The sequence below is a fragment of the Silene latifolia genome, chromosome 4 (genome assembly GCF_048544455.1).
Source record: "Silene latifolia isolate original U9 population chromosome 4, ASM4854445v1, whole genome shotgun sequence".
Lineage (NCBI taxonomy): Eukaryota > Viridiplantae > Streptophyta > Magnoliopsida > Caryophyllales > Caryophyllaceae > Silene > Silene latifolia.
In genome coordinates, this window is record NC_133529.1 from 20,757,131 (window position 1) to 20,763,130 (window position 6,000).

The following is a 6,000-nucleotide window of genomic DNA, read 5'->3' on the forward strand; positions in this document are numbered from 1 at the left end:
ATTTAAGCCTAAAGAATAAATGTTTTCATAGGAGCTCTCAAATAAAACACTCAAAAGCTAACGGAAATTAACTGCCAGCTTCTTTTGTTCAATTTAGGATTTTGTTTGATAAAACAAAAACTTCTGAAACCTAAAAAGATAACTGAAAATTGAAAATATAGTTAAAACTTGAAAATGTAGCTGAAAACTAGGGGCTTATAATAAAGATAGTTGATTATATAATAATCAATGTTTGACAAGTTACCTGAAAAGTTAGGGAAACTTCGATAAAAGAGCATAATAAGTATATATTATAAATTGAAGAGGTGAAAAAGGAAGATGATATAAAAACACTGAATGTCTTACCAAACAGAGCCTAACCAAACAGAGCTTAATATTAACCGAAACTATTACAAGGTAGCTGATGAGTTAACCGAAAACTAGGACCTGATAAGGTAGCTAATTACATATAAAAGATGTTTGGCAAACTAGTTGAAAATGTAGTTGATTTTTGGTAAAATGACGTAAAAGGATATGATAATTATTTAATATTATAGATTTAAGGAGTAAAAAATGGAATATAACTTATTTCAGTTACCCGAAAAATCTCAAATGCTACTTTAAGTAGCATTTTATTTCAGATAGTCTATTCGAACAAATAAGCTACTTGTCAAACACTTGTAAAAAAATCAGGTAGCTGAAATTTTGGTCAAATAAGCTATTTTGGTCAAATAAACTACCTGAAATGTCATGGCAAACAGAGTCTAATATTAACCGAAACTATTTGCGCCATAAGCTAATTTTCCTCCCTCCTGGTCAGCAAAAAGAGAGAATATATATGCAACGAGTCACTAGCATCTACTTTGTAATACCCGAACCTAAATTTAGGGTCGAGAACGATCACTCACGGTAGCTCGTCAGGTTGTGTATATTGCCCACAGATCAACACGGGTCCTTTCCAGCGCATTTTGCCCTAACTCATGTGCATCCCGGAAACCTTACGAGGAGGTCACCCATCCAAAGTCTATTCCCAACCAAGCACGCTTAACTGTGGAGTTCATTTGCATGGATAACCAGAAAAGAAATTGCACTTTATTGATATGAGTAGTACTTTCAATCCCTTTAAACACTAGTCAGATTTTAAGGCTATCAAGTGACCTCTTTAAGGGGATACCCCACCCAAATAACGTCTTCAGTTCAATGGAGTATTACAACTTCCTCCATTTTCTTTTTATCCCCTCACTTTTTTTTTGCCATTTTCTCTTCAATTTGTCTTTATTTCTTCTTTTAGTACATTTTTCATGCCATTTTTACCACATTACTCTTAAATACGTTTTTTTTGGTGCGACCCTTAAATATGTTGGTGGGGGTAAAAGACTCTTATGGGTAATCTGAAGCGGTTCTTTTTCCCTCATCCATGTAATACTACATTTTTCTACGTCTTGTTACTTGGCCGAATAGGGTTTACTAGGCCGAGTAATCCGTCGTGTGTTTCTGGTCAGGCTACTGTCCAGGAATACTCAGTCGAGTATGGTAATACTCGACCGAGTAAGGGATACTCGGCCAAATATACTCCATACTCGACCGAGTATCCGGTCTGACGGGAATTATTTCCGCTGTTTGATTAAAGATGATTAGAGTTATAAATCGGGATTTACAGTTTCACTTTTACTTTTTACAAAAGCTAAACCTTCAAACGTAACTCTAATCACCTCTAATCTCTTTCAAGATCGTTGATTGTTCGTGAGTCTTTGTTTATTCCTCTCTTGCGTCGGTAAGCCACTAGTCCTATAAGTTTTGTCCGTTTGTCTTTTAGGGTTTACCCCAGTTTTGTAATTTGGGGAAAATGGGTGTTTTGCATGATTGCGATTCGATTGTATGATTGTTCTTAGGTGGAGATTTCGTAGAAGAGTCGTTCTAACTTTCTTGTTGACTCGTATAAGATTTGTGCTAAGGTAGGGTTTTCCTACTCCGTTGATTGTATAATTGATTTAAGATGTGTGTTGTGATTTAATTGATATGAATAATATTGCTGGTTGATCATTGTGGTTGATTGTATTATGAAGTATTGGAGTTGAGACGGATTGATGATGTTTGTGAGGTGCGTCCTCGGCTGAGTGGAGTCAGTTGCGGGAGTGGCTTCACGCCCTTGATTCGCCCTTTGTGGAACCCGCCACAAGAGGGGATGTGCACATTAAGGAACATGGGTTATCGCTCGTGTGATGAGCGGGGCTTAGGTGGGCAAGGCTCTGGTCCCCCACTGGCGGTGAGGATTATTTGCTGCGGCAGTGAACTGACAGGGCTACACACTTGTGTGTAGTCAGTTATGAGATGTGATTCTGAGTTGGAGATTGATTGTGGAACAACTGTTTTATCTTTGTTGTATTTTGTCTTATTTTGATTATGCAGTGAACTGACCCCGTTGTTACTTAATAAATCTGTGGTGATCCATTCGCGGATGGTGAGTAGATTGTGACAGGTGATGATTGTCTTTAACTACGGGGACGAGAGAGGAGTCATCACTTCGAGTATAGCTTCCGCTGTTACGAGTTTAGCTGTTTTGTTTTCAGTTGTTTTGAGACTAGTAAACATTTCTTTTGGTTTGTTTTTGGAACAATGTAATCGTTAATTTTTATATACTTTAATAAATGTTTTTGGATGATTACTTTTGATCTACCAGTCTCGGGAAAACGAGATGATAACAGTCTCTCATGCTAGGGTGGTCCTGGTAAGGCACCTTGATATGTAGGAGTGTTACAATCCAAGGCAAACTAAAATCTTCCATCATAGGAACGATTTGGAGGGAAATTGTATCCATACAATCATACTTAGATCTGTCAAACGGGTCAGACAGGCAAGTTACGAGTTCGACCATTCCGGGTTCGTAACGGATTGGGTCTATTTCGGATTTCTACGAGTCGGATTTAAACGGGTTTCAGGTCAGAAATGATTCTGATTAACGTCAGTTTAAAAATGTGTATAGTGTTTAATTTTAATTATAAACATATATTTAAACGGGTTATTTTCGGCGGATTTCTTAATCTACGTCTTAATAACTTGGAAAAAGTCTCTTAATTTATTTTAAATATGGCTAGATATTTAAGGTTTCTTGAACTCATTTCCAATCACGAGGCCCTGTTTGGTAAAACAAACTGAAAAGGTAGCTGAAAACTGAAAAGCTAACTGAAACCTGAAAAAGTAATTGATAAGGTAGCTGAAAATTAGGAACTGATAAGGTAACTGATTATATAAAATAAATGTTTGACAAAATAACTGAAAAGCTAACTGATTTTGATGAAATGACGTAAAAAGATATGATAATTATTTAATAGTATAGATTTAAGGGGTAAAATGGAAAATCAAATCAGGTACCTGGAACTGGAACTCAAATCACTCTAGGTAGCATTTCATTTCAGGTAGCTTATTTGGTTAAATAAGCTACTTGCCAAAATCTTACAAAAAAAAAAATAAGGTACCTGAAATTTTGGTCAAATAAGCTACTTTGACTAAATCAGGTACTTGAAATGCGTTGACAAACGAAGCCTAGCAAGTAGCTTATTTAGCCAAATAAACTACCTGAAATCTCAAATGCTACTCTAGTAGCATTTGAGATTTCAGGTACCTGATTTGATTTGATTTTCCGTTTTTACCCCTTAAATTTATATTATTAAATAATTATCATATCCTTTTACGTCATTTCATCAAAATCAGTTACCTTTTCAGTTAGTTTGGCAAACACTTTTTTTTTATATAATTAGTTACCTTTTCAGGTTTCAGTTAGCTTTTCATTTTTCAGCTACCTTTTCAGGTATCAGCTACCTTTTCAGTTAGTTTTACCAAATAGAGTCTAAGGCTCCGTTTGGCACAACACTTCAGACAGTTTATTTGACCAAAATAGCTTATTTGACCAAAATTTCAGCTATCTGATTTTTTCGCAAGTGTTTGGCAAGTAGCTTATTTGGTCAAATAAGGTACCTGAAATGAAATGCTACCTCAGGTAGAATTTGAGAAATCAGGTACCTGAAATAATTTATTTTCCATTTTTTACCCCTTTATTCTATAATATTAAATAATTTTCATATCCGTTTACGTCATTTTACCAAAATCAGCTACCTTTTCAGCTAGTTTACCAAACACATTTTATATAATCAGTTACCTTATCAGCTCCTAATTTTCAGCTACCTTATTAGTTAACTTTTCAGGTTTCAGTTAGCTTTTTAGTTTTCAGCTACCTTTTAAGATTTCAGCTACCTTTTCAGGTAGTTTTGCCAAACAGAGGCCAAGTTCCTAACTATCTCATTATAAATTCACTAAGACTCCGTTTGGTAAGATATTTCAGGTACTTGTTTTGACTAAAGTAGATTTTTTGATAAGAATTTCAGGTAACTTATTTTTCCGGAAGTGTTTGACAAGTAGCTTATTTGCCCAAATAAGCTACCTGAAATGAAATGATACCTACAGTATCATTTCACATTTCAGGTACCTAATTCTTGGAAATATTTCTTTTCTACCCCTTCAATTTATAATATATTAAATAATTATTATATCCTTTTAAGTCATTTTACCAAAATAAGCTACTTTTTCAGTTAGTTTGCCAAACAATTTTTTATATAATCAGTCGCCTTATCAACTCTCAATTTTCAGTTACCTTATCAGCTACCTTTTTAGGTTTCAGTTAGCTTTTCAGTTTTCAGGTACATTTTCAGATTTCAGCTACCTTTTCAGTTAATTTTATCAAACAGAGCTTAAATGTTGCTCCTTCCTAGTCTGCATATTGTTTCCTTTTTTCTTTCACATTAGTTAGGTTTTGTTCGTTCTTTCCTTATTTAGAAACCTTTGTGTGGTCCAAGTTCAATTTCATGTCGGATAGGTTATTTTATATAGTTTAAATTCTTTTCCTTAATTTTTGTGCAAAACGAAAGGAGAACAATAGGCGATTAGGAAGGATATTTCTCACACAAGTATTAGTGAAAATTTGTAAGTCTCTTTAAGAGACTTTTAAAAGTGTTCACAGTTAGAGCTGTAATCGAGCCGATCTGAGCTTGAGCTTAGGTGAGCTTGGGCTCAGCTTGGAATTTTGAACTCAAACTTGGGCTCGACCATAAGCTCGTCGAGCCTATAATTTGAAGCTCAAGCTCGGTTAAATCCGAGTCGAGCCTTGCTCAGCTCGGAATTGGCTCGGATTTAGCCAAGCTCGATCGAGCCGAGCTTTGAACAAGCCGATTCTGAATGCTCGACTAGCCGGCTTAGATTGTTTATAGTCCTATTGGCCTATTCACAGTATATACTCTTGTTTCGACTTTCACACCATTAGCTTGATTGATCTCCCATTGTTGAAAATTGTCCCTTTCCTCTTGTAACTTATAGATCGTTCTTAACAACTACTATGTTAGATCGTTTATATGTGGTGTTATAGTGACTGTGTAATATTCAAGTCATCTTCTTTAACGTATACTCTCTTCCATCCAATCCAATCTACCGGCCAAGCGGCCACTTGCTTTTGCACGGTCTTTAAGATGTTACTTGACCTTATATTTCTTCATTCATGTATGAATTTTTTTTTTTTTTTTTTTTTTTTTTTTTTGTAAACGAGTATTTCTAATAACAATTTTAAATATGTTAAAATCACATTTACGGTCAAGGTTTTACAAGTTTGACCTTAAAAATTGAAGTGCCTAGGTAGTAGTCTTTCTTCGTATTACGGAGTATCAAACAAGACACAATACCAGTACAATATAAATTAACATCGCGTATGCTAAAGAGAACAATATGGATTAGCTTTGGTAGACGATGACAAAGACAATGATTTATTTAGCTTAATTAAACGTGCTCCTTGAAACAAGATTGATGAGCTGAAATCTAGCAAATGTCAAAAAACTAGGAAAATAGCTAAAAATGGAGAAAATTGATCTTCTATCTAATTTGTGTACAAGAAATTAATTTGCAAATTTAACTTTTATGGTTGTGGTGAAACTATCACCTGTCTTCCCTATAAGATTCCAATTTTATCTTCTTTAATTT